Source organism: Pleurodeles waltl, chromosome 6, assembly GCF_031143425.1.
Source record: "Pleurodeles waltl isolate 20211129_DDA chromosome 6, aPleWal1.hap1.20221129, whole genome shotgun sequence".
Taxonomy (NCBI): Eukaryota; Metazoa; Chordata; class Amphibia; order Caudata; family Salamandridae; genus Pleurodeles; species Pleurodeles waltl.
Window position 1 is genome coordinate 631,771,814 of NC_090445.1, and position 18,221 is coordinate 631,790,034.

The window sequence follows — 18,221 nt, forward strand, 5'->3', positions numbered from 1 at the left end:
GCAGCCATTAATTGTCCCCTTAGGGCAGGTCACACACACTGCACTTCCACACTACACAAAACTCATGTCTGGCCATCTTCGGCACCGGGACAGTGAAGTGTACACAACATTACTTTACACAAAACCAACAACACAGCAACATCACATCTAACAATACAACTGACACACTCATATTCCTCACATGCCATGGACTGCTTTCACATACAACACACATATGTATGGTTGTGTCACGGAGCACATACACCACTCCTATTAAACAGCGCTGCAATGGACCCACAACGGAAAGACAATGGGATGCACTGAGAGACAAATATCCAAAGCTCACAATGTAAACAATACCTGCTCAATAGGGATGGGGCATCATGAGCAGTCGGAAGGATGCTTGTACATGCTCCTAAAACAACATTCGTACAGGAACTGGCCCTTAAGATATCTCAGAGACAAAAAGTAGCAGAGCCAAGAGACATGCTCATCTACACAATGTGGAAGTGCAAGTCAAGAAAGCATATAGATTGTAGAGGCAACTTGAACCTACTGGAGGCAAATAATCATTCAAAAGCATATATCCTATTTTCATAATGGTCACTTTTTGAGCTAGTCCATAGTTAATGCTACTACTAGTGAGATAGCAATTTTAACTGTTTTTTGTATAAAGGTTTATATATTAGGGGTATTTTATAAAAAAAAATAATATTTACATGGTGATTTGCACGATGATGTGTACTGTATATTTTATAGTGTTTTAGTGATTAATTATTGATTTTTAATAACATTTATACCCATAACTTGCCTATTTGTATTGTATGGCCCTGAGGGAGCTTTGGTCTCGATCTGTTTTTAGTGTTTTTTTGTCTTTTTTCTCTTAAAAAGTGTCTTTGTTCCTTTTAGAAATGTAAGAATTTTGTCAGTATGCTTTTATGGTATTGTTTTACCGAAATAAAGCTGAAACAACAGAAAGCATATAGAACTGCAAATGCATGGGTTAAACATCTAGATGAAGTAGTTGAAAAATACACAGAGCAAAATGGACACATGCACAGGCAAATGCAAAGGAAGCTAGCACAATTGAACACTCTCCATGTCTGCACAAAGAAAATGTGAGCTCCCACACAAGAGACAAATGTACAATCCATATTGGGGGACAAGTCTAACACCATTAATACTGACATTGAACAGCACAAGATGAAATAGTTACCATACCAAACAGAACACATTGCAATGACACCACAATTGCATTAACACCCACATACCCATAGAGTCAACATCTACCTTTGCCTTGAGGATCTCCAGCACTGCCCACAACGTCAGTTATTGCAAACAACGGCAAATGGATCAACAATCAAGCTGAAACACACACAACTGTAGGCAGACAAGAAAAAATAATTAGGAACAACATTAAGGTAGAAAAGGAATTGCAGGACAAATGTGTACCCAAAAACAACTATTTGGGTTTATTCATAACCAAATGTAAATTGTACAAGGCCATTGGCCAGTCCATTTTATAGTCTCTCCTAGGACAGTAGTGTGCTAACACTTGACTCCTATTACTGCCAGGGAACCTCCACAGGAAGGGGCATCGAGTGGGCATATAGGGAACATCTTTGGGAGGGTCGGATTTGGGATGGGTGGGTTTGGGCTTGGGAGGGGTGGACTCTTTATTAGGAGGAGTGGGCCTCTTCTTGAGGGGTATGGGTGCTTTTGGGGGGCAAGTGTGACAGGGGAGGACTTGGAGGTGGAAGGGATGGTTTGGGATGTGGGTCAGGGCCTCTTGGGTTTGGGACGGGAGTTGGAGGGAACAGGGGAAAAGGCAAGGTAAAAAAAAACATCTTAAAAGGAGTGTGGGAATTTGGAGGTTGAGGGAATGGTTGTCTGGTGTGTTGGTGTGAATGTTTTGGGTTTGTGTCTGTGTGACGTATGCTTATGTTTGGGTGGTGTCTGTTGCGTATGTGAGAGTGGGCGTATGCATGTCTTGGGGGCTGAGAGATGGAGATGCTGGGGATGTGTGGAGTGGTGGATGTGTGTGTGTCAGTTGGAATGGTGCCTGTGGTTATGCTTTTAGTGGTGGATCTGTGTGTGTCTGGTCGGGTGGTGGTTCCAGTTATGGTGGATGTCTGTGTGTCTGTTGGTGTGGTGACTGTGGGTATGCTGGGTGCGGTGGGTGTGTCAATGCCTGTTGTTTGGGATTCCTGTGGGTATGCTTGATGTGGTGTGTGGGCTGGTTCGGGAAGTGGTGGATGTCTGGGGAAGTGGTGGCTGATGTGTGTGTGTGTGTCTCTTGAGTGCTTGCATGCCGGTGTGTTTTGTGGTGTTTGTGTTTATGTGTACTGCTTTTGTGTGTTGAGGTGGGTGCATGTGGATCTGTCTGTGTGCTTGAGATAGGTAGGAGAATGGGGGATTCGGATTGGGAAGAGGGAGGTGGAGGGGGGCAGAATGTGAGGGGTGACTGGCTGCCATCAGTGAGGAGGCCACAGCCTGAAAAGATCTCTGTAGGCTGGACATGGCACAATGAATGCCTTCCAGGAAAGCATTGGTCTGCTGAAGTTGGCAGATTAATCCCTGAATGGCCTTCACAATGGCAGTCTGACCCACAAAGATGCTCCTCAGGAGATCAATAGCCTCCTTACTAAGGGCAGCAGGGGTAACAGGTGCTGGGGTGAATGTGCCTGTGGTAAAGGAGACACCCACCTTCTTGAGTGAGTGGACACAGCCATCTGGGTGGGGAGCAACAGGGAGGGCTACAATAGAAAGGGGGGTGGTGAACAAGGATGGTACAACAGTATGTCCGGATGGGTTTGCCACTACTAGGGAGTGACCACTGAAGGAAGAATCCAGTGATGATGATGTAGATCCCGTCTCTTCCGTGGCACTCCTCACACATGCTCCAGGCCACTGGGTCCCTCTGTTGTCAGTGGTGTCTTGACCAAAGGTACCATGGTAAGATGCTTCCCCACTTGGCTGTGCCCTACCTATTTGATTTCCTTGGGCTGATGCTGCAAATACAAAGATAAATAGGATAATCACATGTCCATGATCACACATGAACAGCTGTGATTATCAAACATTACCATGATGTCAAGTAGGCCCCAGAAATAAACTCTACCTAAATAGCCCCTACACATACCATAGCATATGCATGCATGCCATTTGAACTGTCAACAGTTGCCCACAGGAAAATAAGGATCTCAGACAACTACAATTGCATGGCTGAAGGTGTGCAATCACAGTAACCATTGAACAAGTAGGAGACCACATCACCTTCAATGATTTGCCTCATGGGACATGCCTCAGTTGCCTGTTGTCACAGAGTAGTAGGCTAATGACAATTGCATTCCCACAGATCCCACACAAGGTCATGCAGATATCTATTTGTCACATACAAAATAACACAACAATAAGAAATGATGCTCCCACAACGTGCTATGCTGCTGACAACAGTACAGTAGCCTGAAAACGGTGACATGGAATGACTCATGTCACACTGGAAACATATCAACAGTGCACACATCACCAAGTGAAATGTGTCCCAATGGAGTCATGGAAGTAGTACTAATGTTGCTCAGATATGCTACACATGTGGCATGGAAATGTACAATGTAGACAAAATGTGCAACTTGTCAGGGAGATATGTCCCTAAAACTCACAACACAATGAATCAGCAAGTCCCAGGGAAATCCCCACTAACGTCTGGTACCCCTTACAATGAAATACCTTGATTGCATCGGTAGACAGCATTAGTCCATTCGATATTAGAGAGGCCCAGCGATTTGCAAGCACATGCAGAAGGCCCTCAACATGTTGTTGTCCAATTAGGTGGACTCACCTGAGGGGATAACATTTATATAGTGTGTGTAGTACAGGGACTGACATAACTGCTAAGGCCTTGTGTCTGTAACACCAAACACCAAGCCACTGTTCACTTGTCAAAAGCTATCTGATGGTGATCTCTCAAATGAATTTTACTCACCTGGGAGGATACCATTTGTATAGTGGTGGAAAGTAGAGGGAGTGACCTGAATGCAAAGACCAATAGGCCCTGTTTCTCTAACTCCAACCACCAGCACAGTGTTCACTTGACCAAATCCATCTGGTAGTAAAGTCTCAAATGAATCAAGTGACCTCTTCTTAAAGGATCTTCTTTGTTTGCCACACATTCACTCTGTTCACGGATCCTCAACCTCCTTCATTTCCAATGGGAGGTGTACTCTGGACTTTGGAATCCCAATTGTGTGGCATCTTCTCCAATTATTTCATTCATCACGACTGACCCCTTTACGTTACTTTTTTGTTTCTTCATGTTCCAAATGTATTTTCTGCATTAGCATTTTAATAAATACACCCATCACAAACTCATTGTTTGCTTACTTAATGTACTACGTTTTGTTATGTTGAGATGTGAGACCATGAGAACCATATGGTGAAGACACATGCTACTTGTGCAAGCAGGGATATGTTGCAGGTATACAGTGTCCAGTTCAGGATTACAACCATTACACACAATAGACTTGTTTAGTTGCCTGTGTTATCGATGGCCCCAACCACATATGGGATGCGTCCAAAACCATAAATGTCAACCTTCACATTGGCTAAATCCGCATGTCGAGGGAACCTGATATAGCTGACATTGCTGAGAGGAAATCCTTCAACAACAGACTGAACACAGGTTGGGACATACCAGCAGATAGGGCCACTATCTGGTGTTTGGAGTTGGAGACAAAAGGTCTCCTGTGAGTTGCAGTCATGTCACTCTCTCTACTACACACAATATAAACATGGTATCCTCCCAGGTGAGTACACTTCATTTGTGGTTTACCAAACAATGGTATTTAGAGAAGAGAACACAGGGCTGGTTTGTGGAGTAACAGTAACAGAGCCTCCTGGCCTTAGCAGTAACGTCAATCCCTGTATTACACACACTATACAAATGGAATCTCCTCAGGTCAGTACACTTCTTTTGAGAGTTACCAAACAGGTGTATTTGGCCAACTGATCACTGTGCTGATGTTTGGAATTAGAGGGACAATGCCTCGTGGGAGTTTTAGTCAGGTCAGTCCCTGTAATATACACACTATACAAATGTTACCTCCCCAGGTGAGTACACTTCAATAAGGAGTTTCCAAATAAGAGGCTTTGGACAAGTGACCAATGGTCTAGTGTTTGGAGTTAGAGACACAAGGCCTCCTGTGAGTTGCAGTCATGTCACTCTCTCTACTACCCACAATATACACATGGTATCCTACCAGGTGAGTACACTTCATTTGCGGTTTATCAAACAATGGTATTTGGAGAAGAGACACAGGGCTGGTGTGTGGGTTAACAGTAACAGAGCCTCCTGGCCTTAGCAGTTATGTCAGCCCCTGTACTACACACAATATACAAATGTTATCTCCCCAGCTGAGTACACTTCATTTGAGAATTACCAAACAGGTGTATTGGGGCAAGTAACCACTGTGCTGATATTCGGAATTACAGTAACAGCACCTCCAGGGGGATGAAGTTAGGTCAGTCCCTGTCCTAAACACACTATACAAATGCTATCTCCCCAGGTGAGTACACTTCATTTGAGAGTTACCAATCAGGTGTATTTAGGCAAGTGACCACTTTGCTGGTGTTTGGAGTTACAGGAACAGTACCTCCTGGGAGTTGTAGTCAGGTCAGTCCCTATACAACACCCTATACAAATGTTACCTCCCCAAGTGAGTACACTTCAATTGGGAGTCGCCAAATAAGGGTCTTTGGACAAATGAACACTGGCCTGGTGTTTGAAGTTAGAGACACAAGGCCTCCTGGGAGTTGCTGTCATGTCACTCTCTGTTACACGCAATATGCACATGATATCCTCCCATGTGAGTACATTACATTTTTGGTTTACCAAACAATGGTAAATGGAGAAGAGAACACAGGGCTTGTGAGTGGAGTAACAGTAAGAGAGCCTACTGGCCTTAGCAGTCATGTCACACCCTGTACTACACACACTATACAATTATTATCTCCCACTTCATTTGAGAGTTACCGAACATGTGTATTTGTGCAAGTGACCACTGTGCTGGTGTTTGGAGTTACAGGAATAGTGCCTCCTGGCTCCTGGGAGTTGTAGTCAGGTCACTCCCTTTAATACACACAAAAAGGGGTCTTTGGACAAGTAAACACTGGGCTGGTGAGTGGATTAACAGTAAAAGTGGCAAAAGGTAAACTGTAAGGTTGCAGGACATTGCATTTTTGTGACATATTTTGTGTTGTGACTTACCAGACTCCACTCCTCCAGGTACTCCTGTCAAGCCCTCAGGATGCAGGATGGTCAAGACCTTCTTCTCCCAAGGAAAAAAATGTAATGGGGCACTGAGAGGGCCCCCGCCATTCTTCTTGGCCTGCAGGTGGTGCCTGGAGACCAGGGAATGGACCTTGCCCCTGAGGTCGTTCCGCCTCTTCCTGATGTCCTCTTATGCACATAGGGTGGTGCCTACAGCACTGACTCTTTCCTGTCCCACATTTAAAGGCTCCTATTGAGAGGAGTGTGCTGGACCTGTGCTCCAAACAATTGTGGTGCTACTCTTATGATTTCATCCATCATGACTCTTTACTCATCCTCTGAAAACCAGGGATTTTTTAAACATGATATGGTGGGAAAAATACAGAATGACAGTGACTCACTAAATGGGGGAAGTGTAAAAGGTGTGAATGGGAAAAAGTAAGTGGAGGGTGTTCTATGGGGTGGTAAACAAGAGTGCCTAATCAATGAAGTGTTTTGGAAATAAGGTGCCCTGACTTCTGTGTTTTGCGTTGAAAATGCAAAGGATTGTTGTGTGTGAAGGGATGTGTTTTATAGTGTCCTTTGTAGGTGTGTCCTCTGCGACAGTGTGTGTCAGCTGTGTTGTTTTCAAATTCATCCATGTATGGGTGCCACCTGGCCGCTAATCAAATTTCCAGTTGTCTATTGCTTTGCTGAACGTGAAGCACCGTGGTTCGGACCGCCATTGGCTAATTGCTTGGCTACCTGCTTGTAATATGCTCGGTGGTTGGTTGCAGTGCTGTCATCGCTGGAGGTCGGACCGCCTATTTCCACCCTGCCACATCACTGGCAGTCTGCCATGTTTGCTTATAACTCGAATAAAGGTGGTCTGAAACACCACCAACATGGCGGTCTTTTTGGGACCATCCAGATGGCAGTCTGGCTGTCAGACCACCACACTCGCAATGAGGCCCTTTATGTTGGTAACTAATTAACACAGAAATTAGTATGATAAAATAACTGGCTACTACAACACTAGACCTTTGAAACAACATGTTGCTACTGTCTACACCCATGAGCACAGTAAATGTTTAGAGGGTGGATCACATGTGCAGTGGAACACTTGAGTGACTTCACAAGAAATATACTGCAAGTTTTTCAGCCGTCTTCTCAATGAAGTGGATCTCACTTTACCAATCTACTCATTCTCTATCAGCCTCTGGCCCAATAGATGTTTAGAGTGATATATATTGGCTGAGTAAGACCTGTACAACATAACAATAAACACTGAAAAACAATGTACAACGTAAGGTGGATCATTCTCAACTATAAGTCTGTGAATATCAGCACACATATAATAACAAATTCATGTGTAATTTAACTGGACTGTACTGTGATTCTGATATCTCACACCCTCTCCATTAACAGAAACCTCTCTATCCTTACAGGAAAGTGGGTCCAAACCATCTGTTGAGGGTGTGTATGTACTACCTCCTGAATATCATTTCTAGCTCTAAAGGGTAATTACATGTGTTCCCTAGTTCTTGTGGCCCTTCCAATATCATCATAATGTACATGCTCAAGTCTAGGCTGCAGAGCCTATTCTGTAGTTGTATGTTAGTTTTAATAGCTGACTTTAAAAACAGATGTGTGCACAGGAACAATAAAACACAGGTTTTAGAAAAGAAACCTCAAAGCAGTGGAAAGCAACTACAATAAAGAGTTACTTGGAAGCCAATAGAAACCCATGTGGATTCAAATTTTAATCTTTTTTCCAATAGAAACAACAGATCCATAGAGGATTGGAAAATGGAAAACTAGCCTCAGATGTGCCTCCAGCATTGGTTCAACAGCTAATTGATATTGCTAAGGAAAAATTTGAAAAAGATAAAATGAAAGTGGAAATTCTAGCCCAAAAGAAGAGGACAGCATTTGGGGAGCTATCACAAAAAAAGCCAATGAAGTCCTTCATAGAGTGAGAGATGAGTTTGAGGACTTCATAACTAAGGGTAAGATTTATAGTCCAGAGTAACTGTACTCTGAATTTAGTGATGTAGGAGCCAGCCCAGCTGACATCTCTAAAAATTGACAGAAACCTTCATCACAGCAGTCCTTGTCAATATTTCTGTCAACAGGATGGTACCATCCATCAAACCATTTAACATAATTTTCCATTTTCAAAACCATATTTACCCCATAACATGGTGATTGCCTCCTCGGGTGCGTGGTCCATTTTGCAGTTTTCGCTGCTCCTTACCACCAGGTTTTAGCGAGCTGTAGCTCACAGTGAAAGTTGGCCATTTGACTACCCACTCCGAATTAAGAGCGTAGTCAAATGATTAAACCTCCATCGACCCTTAAGCTGTTGAAGGAGTATGTCAGTGATGAAGACAGAGTAGTCTCTGTTGCTGACACACTTGTGGTCCACCTCTCTGTAATTCAAGTGGATGGACCTTCAGCTTGGTGGAGTGGGTATTTAGTTACCATTGAGACAGAGTACCCTGCCACCAATCTCTAATTCAACTCCTAAATGGAAAAAATGTGAATTCTGGAGGGATCAATTCAAATATCATCTTGGACGCTTATATACTTCTTGTAAAATACGTCTAAAATACCTCCACAGGAGCAACTTTCACAATTGTGTACGGACTCACCAGGAAATTCCCTTGCACACATCACAACCTCTAATATAGCAGGTAACATTTTAGAAGGGCACAGAAGACACAGACTAGGCACATCAACTATTCGAAGAGACAATTACCAAATCAGGACCAGATACCACTAAGAGTAATTCAGACAGCTCATCAGGGGTCCAGACATGAGCATACAGGAACTACAGAAAGACTCCACCACACAACAGTCCAACAAATGATTAATCTTTCACTTAGCTGCTTCAAGCAAACAGAAATTAACATCATCATTAGGGCCTCACTTCCCACTGGCATCTTCTTGAATCAAAAAGTCAACCTATATAAATTCACCTGCAAACATAAACTGCTGTCATAATTTAAGGACAAACCTATGAAAAGGACCCAAACTCCAAATCCACCATTTTGCTCTTGAATTCACACTTGGGGAATTGGAAGAAATCCATTTTGCTCTAGTTTGTCTACCAGGGAACACCATGACATGGAAGTTGAGGTGACCACCAAAGAATTAAGGATTGATGCCACGTGCTCCCAGAATTGACATTCATACCTATCCTTCCAACTAGCATTATCATAGTCTTTTTTGCACAGCAAATATCAATGATTTCAAACAACACCAATAACACTACAAATTCAACTTCTAATGTGAATCAACCAAAATAAAAGTCTATCAGACAACACAAACGTGTCCCTCCATTTAGAGCCACTCAAAAGGCACTAGAGTATGGATTGCTTTAGGGCTCTGCTTTGCGCCCCACTCTTTTCAATTTATATCTAGTACAACTGGCTAAAGTGAATGAATCCTGGGGTGTGCAGGTACTGTTGTACGCTGAAGACACTCAGCTCCTATTGTCTTTTCAAGAGCATAATGACAAGTCCCTGTCTATTTTCAAACAATGCCTGAAAGGAGTTGCAGGGTGGGAGAATGATAACTTTCTTAAATCAAATTCGGAAAAAAATGAAATCCTTTTTTTTGGATCAAAGTGCCTGCATACTTCTAGCTGGTGGTGACCAGAGGAACCTATCCTTTCTCTTGCCCCACTCCTCTAATGCTAGAAATTTGGGAATCATTTTCAACACTAATCTCTCTTTTACTACGCCAATCCAACAGGTATCTGCTGTTTGTTATGCACAGCTCAAATCTCTCAAGAAAATGCTACATTTGGTTACATTTGGTTTTATTGTGGCTACATTCGGTTCCAGATAACACTCAGAATTTGATGGTTACATTTAGACTGAACTATACAAATAGTCTTTATTTGTCCCTTCCTGCTTCCCTAAACCCTTGACTTCAGATTCTACAAAATTCTGCAACAAGACTGGTTCTGAGAATTCCTCATTGTCAATCAATCTTGTCTCATTTGAAATGCCTACGTTTAGCTCCAGTTTGTCAATCATATCAAGTTCAAAGCTCTTACCCTCACTTTTAGTGCCTTTACAGGTCATGGACCCATATCTATTTAGAAAAGTACTCCAGCCTTATCAGCAATTTAGATTTTTAAGATTAAACAACCTTCAGCTTCTGCAGGCTCCAAAAATCTTCCAGGCCTTTTTTGATGGAATGCTTTAAGCCTTTTTATGACTGTCTTCAAAAAGAGGTTAACCACTCCACTGCTAGGCCTTCCCCCTCCCCCAGTGCTATGCCTTTTTTGGCTCTTTTGGGTAGTTTGTGCTTAGACCTCCATAGCTTTCTGTCCACATAAGCTATCCATGCCAAATTTGCGTCTTTTTTTGAAATCATTGTTGGGTTTCTAAAGGTACCCAGGATTTGTATATTCCCCTGGCGGGGACCAATAAATTATACAAAATATAGCAACATTTTGTTTTTATGGAGGGAAAATGTGAAAATAGTGCTGCAGAAGAAAGAGTTTGGTTCGTTTCCTGCAAATGGAATCAACAAAAGGCTTAAAGTGCTAAAATTACCATCTTCCTAGCATTGAGGAACAGACAGATGTGATTCAGAAAACCACATTTTCTAACACATTTTTGGCATTTTACTGAGAGGTTGCCCATTTTTCCTTTTTTTTGTGCTTTCAACTTCCTTCCAGTTTGTGGTGGAAATGGGTGTGAAACCCATGATGAATCCCAGAAAGCTATAGATTTTTGAAAACTAGACACAATTCTGAATTCATCAAGGGGTCATTTGGATAGACCATGCAAGATTTTCTCAAAGAAACCAAGGGGGTCATTACGAGTTTGGCAGTCTGTGGACCGCCATAACGGCAGTGGCGGTCCGACCACCATCAATCTGGATGTCGGACCGCCATATTATGAGGTTGGTGGTCATCCATACAAAAGACAGCCAGCAGTGTGCTGGCACCATTAGGAAGCACAGACCGCCACGGTCACTAGAAAACACAAACAGGCCGGCAGAGTCTGTGTTGTCACCGGACTCATTACGCGGTTGCATACCACCAATATGACCGTGACGGTCCAACCACCACGTATATGAAGGCATAAATAGACAGTATAAAGGGAGACACTCACCTGCAGGCAGACCTACACGTCCGGTGCCACCATGGAGCCATTCACAAACATCATGCCACTGCTCCTGATCATCCAAAGACAATAAAACCCACTCCACCGTGGATGCCAACAACTGTAAGTACCCACACCTACCTGTATTATTAACCCTAAAAACAGCATGTTGAGCATGGTTACACATCATGGGGGGCACGCCACGGGCAGCAGGTACTCATCTCAACCCACACACACACACACAAAGATACCTCTACATGGACACACACACAGTCACTATACGCCCACTTTGAGCAGCACACATACACTGCACTGCAACACAGCTCAGGGACAGTGAAGGCTACACAACATTGTCACACCACTGGCCAGGGACTGTACACACATACAACACACATATATAGTGAATTGGCATGCAACATAAACAACACCACCATGAAATAAGCATGCAATAGACACTCACATCACTGCACAATGGAAGCGCAATGGCATGCACAAAACACAGAGAGCCAACCAGACAAAGAAAAAATGACAACTATACCTGCACAAATGGGGTTGGCATCTGGGACACCCAGGGAAGGGGATTGCACTGGGACATACATCACCCTTGACCAGCCCACTCAAACAACATGTGCACAGTAAATGGCCCTACATGGGTCCCAGGGACAGACAATGCTAAACCCAAATGTCATGCACATCTGCACAATGGGGAAGGGCAAGTCATCCAAGCACATACAACTCCTGCTGCATGGGATATACCCCTACAGGAACTAGTTGTAAGAGACACACACCTAAATGGACACATGCACATGCAAATTTAAACACAGCAAGAACAACTGAACACACTCCATGTCTGCACAAGCAAAACTCCAGATGATGCACATCAGATACATACAGAAGCCATATCAGGGGGACAAACTGAACACCATACATGCCCACATTGCACAACACAAAAATAAATACTTACCATGCCAACTACTACACAAGGCCATGACACTAGCATTGCATTTACACACACATATCTATACACACAACATATACCCTTGTCTCGAGGGACACCAGCACTGCCCACAAACTCACATACTGCAAACATTAGCATAAGGAGTAGCAAGCAGGCTCAAACCCACAACTACAGGCACACAACAAAGATTAATCAGGGACCACATAATGGGGTTAAAGGAATTGCAGGACAAATGTGTACCTAAAAAAACAAACTGTTTGGGTTTATTAACTTTTAAACTCTTTTAAAGTCCAAAGGCCAATGGCCAGTCCAAAATAGTCCTACTACAGCACAGTGTTCTGCCTAAACCTAACTCCCAACTGCCATGGAACGTTCACAGGAAGGGGCATCAAGGGGGCAGGCAGGAACCTCAGGGATTATCCTGGGGTGGGAGGGGTTGGATTTGGGAGGGGGGTTGGGCTTGGAAGGGGTGATATTCTTGGGAGAGGTGGGATTCTTCTTGGGGGGTGGGCATCTTCTTAGAGGGGGCATGGTTGCTCTAATGGGGGGCATGGGAGGCCTTGGAGGTGGAAGGGGTGACTTTGGAGTAGGGTGGGGTGCTTTTTGGTGTGGTATGGGGGAGAACAGGGGTAAGGTCAAGCTCACACAGGGGCAGTTTTTTGGACACACAGGGATGGTTATAGGTATGGTGTCAGGATTTGGCATTTGAGGGAGTGGTTGTAGGCAGTGTAGGTGTGAATGTTGTGTGTGTATGCTTATGTGAGGTATGCTTGTGTGTGGTGGGTGTCTGTTGGGTGGATGAGTGTGTCATTTGTGTGCCTTGGTGGATGGAAGGTGTGAGTGCTAGGGGATGTCGTAGTGGGTGGGTGTGTGGTTGTTGGGGTGGTCACTGTGAGTTGGCTAGATGTGATGGATGTATGTGTATCTGCAGTTGTGGTGTCTGCGGGTATGGTGCTGGTAGTGGATGTCTGCAGGTCTGATAGGTGTGGTGACTGTCAGTGACTGTTGTGGTGATGTCTGTAGATATGCTTGATGTCATGTGTGTTATGCTGGGGAGGTGGGGTGTTAGAGAAAGTTGTAACTGTTGTGTATGTAGGTGGATGTTGTTTGTGTGCATGCTGGTGTGTCTTGTGGTGCTTGTGTTTGTGTGTGCTCCATTTGTCTCTTGAGGTGGATGTCTGTGGATCTGTTTGCGTGCTTTGGGTAAGTACAGGAGAGGGGAATTTTGACTGGGAAGAGGGAAGTGGAGGGGGGCGGAAGGTGGGGGATGACTGGTTCCGTCAGTGTGGAGGCCAGAGCCTGAAAAGATCTCTGTAGGCCAGCCATTGCACCATTAATGCCTTCCAGGAACATGTTCGTTTCTTGCAGTTGGGTCGCCAATTCCTGGATGGCAGTCACAATAGCTGACTGATCCACAGAGATTGTTCTCATGAGGTCAATAGCCTCCTCACTGATGGCAGCAGGGGTAACAGGGGTTGGGGTGGAGGTGCCTGCAGTGAAGGAGACACCCTCCCTCTTGAGAGAGCAGGTCCAGCCAACTGGGTAGGGAGCAACAGGGAGGGCAGTGAAAGAACGGGGCTAGCACAAAAAGATGGTTCTGGGGAATGTCCTGATAAATGTGCCACCACTAGGGAGTGACAACTGGAGGAGAATGATGATAATGCAGATCTTGTCTCCCCCATAGCACTCCACTCACCCTCCAAGCCACTTGGTCCCTCTGTGTTAATTGTCTCTTGTCCCGGAGTTCTATGGCCAGATGCAAGAGTTCCATGGCCAGATGCATCCCCACTTGGCTCAGCCCCATCTCCTCCGCTTGCCTGTACTGATTCTGCAAGGTCAAAGAGGAATATGGTCATCAAATGTCCATTATAACACTTGAACTATAACTCAGATTGACTACCTATACTATCATGTCAAGAAGACCCCAGAAAAACTACTCATCTAAGTGGTGCATACATGTACCATGACAAATGCCTGCATGCCATTTGGATGAACTACAGCTGCGCACAGTAAAATCAGACAACTACAATTGCATGGGTGAACTCTTGGAACCACACTAACCATACAACAACTAGGAGTCCTCTTCATCCTCAAAGCCTACCCACATACAGCAGACCTCAGTCAATTAATGGCAAGCAATAGCATCCAATTGTAAATTCAATTCCCACATACCCCATATAAGGTCATGCACACATCTATTTGGCATATACATAATGAACCAACAATTAGAAATGATGCCCTACAATCCTGCTATGTGGATCAGAAAAGTTGCATTTCCTGTAGTAGGTGACATGGAAATAACCATGTCACACAGGAAACATTTTAAAAATGTACACTTCACCATGTGACATCTTTCACAATAGATTCAAGGAGGTAGTACCAATGTAACTCAGATAAGCCTCACGTGTGGCATTGAAAGGAACACTGTTGATGTCAGGTTCAATATGTCAGAGAGAGATGTCCCCAGAATAAAACAAGAAATGAAATAGCCAGTGGTGGCTCCTCCGCTAAGGTGGAAGAGAGTCGCCCCACTGCATTCTATAAAAGGAAAAATAAAATGATAATAATGCAATTTTATCATCATTTTATTTTTCATTTGGAGCCAGGTTAGGGCGGGGCGGGCTGGGCTGGATGAGGGCTGGAGGAGGAGTGATATGTAAACTTTTAAATGGTCAAGTCTGTTTGGCCGGCCATGTTGGGCAGGCCAAACAGACATGCGCACTTTGCATTTCTCCACCCGGCTGTATTGCACGGCAGGGAGGAGAAAGTGTACAGGGTCCCACTCCCTGTGTAAGCGCCAAAGCAGGCTGCTCCACCAATCACGATGCTAGTGTCATGCTGGTGACAGCAGCTTCATGATTGATTGAGGGGAGTGTGGGAGCCTGTGTGCTGCCAGGAAGAGGACGAGGACAGAGGAGAGATGAACGCATCTCCAAAAGGGGCAGATAAGTTGTTTTTTACATTTTTGTAACCTGCCGGCCCACCATCCTGTTCAGTGGCAGCTACCACTGGAAAAAGCAAAACCCAGGATAGTCACCACAAATGTCTGACACCCATTTCAAAAACCTCCTCTGAGTGTTTCTGTGGTAGACATCTGTCCTTTGCAGATTGTAGAGACACAGAACTTAAAAAAAATATAGGAAGGCCCTCAACCTGTTGCCCAATGAGCACCAACATCACAACCACATCTTGGACATGCCAGTACCGACTTATAGTTGAGGCTGAAGTCACTGTGCCTTACCTTTTTGTTAAGAGTGTGGGATCATTGTTTCCCTGTCACTTTTACTGTGTTTTTAACCTCGACCGGGTCCTCACTTGTCTATTAAATAATTTCTCATATTAAGGAGGTACCTGAGCCAATTTTAATTTGTTTTCTCTGCAGCTGTTTTCTCAGTAACCTTAAGCTTTCGGTACTGAGTTGAAAAGAGACACTCAATGGCTTGTTGGTCGCACGCAGAACCCCGTCAGACATTGCAGTGCCAGTTTGGCGTGGAGCAGAGCCCAATGATGATGCATGAGGGCTCTTGCTTCTGAGTATGTGTGCCTAAGGGAGGGGTTGAAGTTTCTCCCGTTGTTTGGAACAGTGCATCTATTGACATTCACAGTGTATATTGGGAGAACGTGCACTGGACCAGTTAATCTCCCAGTCCCTCTTTTTTCTCCAGCATTAAGGTATATGTAAAACAATGCACAATGGTAACACACTTCTGTCTGTGGCACCACATGAAATGAACACCCATTGTAGATTTACTATTCCACAGTTTCTCATGCACATATATGTATTGGATGATAGACATCATCCCATTAACATAGGTAGAAAATGCATCGAACTGCAGTATTGAAATGTTTCCTAAAGAGAAAGGGACACATGCTGACATGTCGGCACAAGGAATGTTGGCAACAGTGATGACACATCATTCATGTCAATAGACATGCCCCACTTACCAAGGGAAAGTAGTTTGCTGTAGCTACAAACAAATAGCTATGTAAGCAATGTCATATGTATGATGGACACCTATACATCACAGACTGCAGTGAGGCACCAACATCCATCATACACTAAAGATAACTAGCTCCTGGGTGGCAGATGTCTACATGCACATATACCCAGGCACGTGGCAGAGCACAGTGATCCACAAGCTACTCACTTTTGGCCTGTAAGATTTAGGAAGTGTGATCTGTGGGATAGGAATTACACCCTCTGGAACAATAATCAGTAAATGAATGACCACTGTACACACCCATTTGTGGTCCCTGCTGAGCAAATGGTCTGAGGATTCTCCCCTGCTTTGTCCTAGGTCCCAGGTCCAAAGGCCAAAGCACAACAGTTTTATACACATGATATGTACACATAAACAATCTCTCATTTTCACTGTGACACACAGCTCATCCCTCACTGTCAGGAGGACCCGTCAATACCTTACTCAATCACCTGGCAATGGGACAGGCAGGAATTTGCTGTGTACTCCCCCCTTGAGGCTGCATGGCTGCCCTAAAAACGCCCATCCAACTCTGGGTAGGCCATCACCAGAATGCGTGCAATTAGGAGGGTCTTGGTCCAATAGGACCCACCTGGGCCTCCATGATCTTCCAGCCAGGGTCTCAGGTCTTCCCACCTCTTGCGACAGTGGGCCCTCTGCCAGCTGTGAACCCCTAGGGTTCACATCTTCTTGGCGATGGTTATCCAAATTTCTGTCTTCTGATGTGCGTTGACCTGCATAGATGTTAAAGACAAGACAAGAAATTATGTCAACAAGTCCCATCCTAAATGGCTGAGTCACGTACATGTAATTTTACCAAGATAATAACATCCTGTCTTGCCCATACTGTCCAAGTGTGGCACATAGCAGTCATTGAATACAGGGAGATGACAACAAACACTTCCCAAAATGCAGCCGTTCCCACCACCCAGCTCAGGCCCTGCACTGACTGGGTTAGTCAACTGATATCTTGTGACATATGATTTAGCAATCTGACAGACATCAGAAACACTATCAGACACATCACACCTATGTGGCTTCTGGAAGGTGAACTCCTCAGCCATGAATGCATCAAAACACTCACAACCTGTGATAATGATCCTCTGCATAGCTCCAGGCTACTCCCAGGGTCCAAACTCTAAGATCACACAGGGGTAACAATGAATCAATCAATCAATCAGAATATTTATAAAGCACACTACATACCCGTGAGGGTAGACAGAGAAAGAGTCTAGCCTGTACATGTGTGGACATGTGCACATACAGATGCAGACTCATGCCACTTTAGGTGGAGGGGGTCTGTGTGTCTCATCAACACAAAACACACTTTTTGACATATGGGTCCATAATACATAGATTACCTTCAGAATAACAAAGGCATGTATTGCACATTTTCTGCAATGTGACCTGACAACAGAGTTACATATCATGGGTTACCAGTGAACAACCCAATGTTTGCAGTTATGCAATGTCAGAAATCCAAAGAGCCTACACAGGACACATGTACCCTGTATGAAAGTACCAACAGGGTTGTGGGATCAAGGGACCTGTCAAGTCTCTAAAACACTCATTGACAAAGATGCAAAGTGCACATCAGTCACATACCATCAGCTCTACCCTAATACCGTATACATGCCTATCAGAGGACAGAGCCTCAATAAGCTGCAAACTAGCACTGAGTCACGATTTGGCCTCATAACATGATGTGCTGGGATACAGGGAGTGGGCACAGTGCCACAGTTGCGTAACAAAAGTAATTAATCACAAGCCCAGACATGGACAGAGACATTGAGATAAATTTGACAGGTCCCGGTCCCTGCAGGCTGAGCAGACATACTGTCAACACCAGAGCAGTACGCGATCTATTGGCGACAAAAATGCAAAAACCCAGCACTCTCAAAACAAAGTAATTTATGCATTGTGCTGATATG